Here is a 2,332-nt window from a genome sequence, read left to right as displayed (position 1 = left end):
TACTTTAATCTTAGTAGGTGTTGAACCTAGCTTGTTACTCTAACCTGACTCCTCTCCCGCCCCCCCTAAAATTCAAGCTTGCGAGTTAGAAGGTTTTTAGCATACTATGACAGGGATCTTCAGTTTCAGTTCCCACGTGAGCCTAAGAAGTAGCTTGGCCTCAAGACGCCAGAAATTCAAATGACAAAACAAACAAACAAACAAACAAACAAACACAAGTGACCAACTCAAAGACAAGTAGCTTGGCCTCAAGACGCCAGAAATTCAAATGACCAAACAAACAAACAAACACAAGTGACCAACTCAAAGATGCTAACCACAAAGATCCATATCAAGACCTATGGGAAAGCATCCTACACATGCTCCCCTTTTTGAGCATATTAGAGGAACCTGCTGTTCCAGATCCTGCCTGGGCCTGGGTTGGCCTGATCACAGGGACTCGCTAATGCCAGGATCCTTATTGAAGCTGACCAGAACTACCCCCCATCCCTGCACGTCCACAATCCCTCCCCTGATTCCTTTGTTCTGCTTCCCCTCTCCATCCTGATAAAAACCCTGACTGCACTGAGATGTTATGATGGTTTTTGAGGACACGAGTCTGCCATCTTCTCAGCTGTACCTGCATTTGCTTTCAAGGTGAGCATTAAAGTAGATAACATATGTTAAGCTTTTTGAATCTAGTAGTTGCTTGATAAATTAAAGCTTTTTCTTCTTTAAGAAACTATATTTAAAAAAAATTTGTGAGCCCTGGCCAGTGTGGCTCAGTTGGTTGAGCATTGTTCCATGCACCCAGAGGTTGCTGGTTCGATTCCCGGTCAAGGAATATGCCGAGACTGTGGGTTCAGTCCCCAGTTGGGGTGCACACAGGAGACAGCTGGTCGATGTTTCTCTCTCATATGGATGTTTCTCTCTCACATGGATGTTTCTCTTTCTCTCCCCCTCTCCCTTCCTCACTCTCTAAAATCAATAACATATTTTTAAAAATTGTGAAATAATCTCAGGTATACACAAGAAAGGAAAAGATAATAACATAATGAATTTAACCACAACCTACCCTAATAAAACTCTAACAGCTATTGTTGAAGGCTCCTGTGTACCTTTCCTTATTCCAACACTCTTTTCTGCCCTAAACATCACTCACTGAATACACTGTTAATCATTCCTTTACATGGCTTTATATTTAAGTCCATATGTGTGTATCCATAAACAATCTCTAGCACTGTTTTTCAGATTTTAAATATATAAAATATATATGCAAAAAGCAAATCTTATATAATTATTACATATGTTATAATATATCATATATATCAATAAATATATATCATTGGTATAGCAATTATATCATTCTATAATTTGCTTTTTTTCTCTATTTCTGAGATTTATCTAGTGTGATCTATGAGGCTCTACTTCATTCTTTTCACTGCTGTATAATATTCCTCTACATGAATATATTACAATTTATTAATATAATGTTGAAAAATAATAATCATGCCATTATTACACCCAATGACATTATCAGTAATTTTTTAAAGGAAAGTTGGCTGATATCTTTATTGCTTTGGGGGGAGGGGGTGCTCAGGTGCTCTTGGTGGGGTGGGCCCACTTCCTCTTCCCCTCCCAGGCTTCTGGCTGTGCAGGATGGTGCTGGCCCTGAAGACAGCGACCATACACAGAACCGGGCGATACCTGTTCTTCTGGACCACGTGCCAGATGCTGCTCAGGGTGGCTGGCTTTGGCTGGCTGGATCTCCACTTCATGACAATCACCACACCTCTGCCATGGGCCGCAGGCTCCATGCCCCCATCTTGTGGTGAATCAGCCCGTTGTAGTGAAAGGTGTTGCAGGCCTCCCCGTTATTGGGTTCAGTGCTGTACCTCTGCTTGTTCCTCTTGATCAGGAAGCTGGAGCAGTTTCCTAGGACCATTCATTGCAGGTGGGCAGACATGGCAGCAGCTCCTCTCGATGCAGCAGCCGGAGATGGAAAGTAATTTCTTTCTATCAACTAATGCTAAAATTTCCTCAATTGTCTCAAATATGTCTTTTTACAATTAGCTTATTCAAATAAGGATTTAAACAAGGTCCATCCAATGTATTTGGCCATTATGTCTCATAAGTCTTTTATTCAGGAAGTCTTTTCTTCTTTGTAGCCCCATACTATCGAATTATTGGAGAAACTAGGCTATTTGTCTCACATCCTGGATTTAGCTTGTTGTTTATCTTCTTTTTTTAAAAATTTTATTGATTTCAGAGAGAGAAAGGGGGGTGGGGAGGGTAGAGAAACAGAAACATTGACAGCTGCCTCCTGCACATCCCTGACTGGGGATGGAGCCCG

The 2,332-nt window shown here is 41.3% G+C and overlaps 1 pseudogene; it reads right to left on the bottom strand.

Annotated features, from left to right (window-relative positions):
* Positions 1 to 1,575: 1,575 nt before the first annotated feature.
* LOC102243209 lies at positions 1,576 to 1,945 on the bottom strand (annotated as a pseudogene).
* Positions 1,946 to 2,332: the final 387 nt, after the last annotated feature.

This window comes from Myotis brandtii, unplaced genomic scaffold (genome assembly GCF_000412655.1).
Source record: "Myotis brandtii unplaced genomic scaffold, ASM41265v1 scaffold486, whole genome shotgun sequence".
Taxonomy (NCBI): Eukaryota; Metazoa; Chordata; class Mammalia; order Chiroptera; family Vespertilionidae; genus Myotis; species Myotis brandtii.
This window is presented reverse-complemented; position numbering and strand designations above follow the sequence as displayed.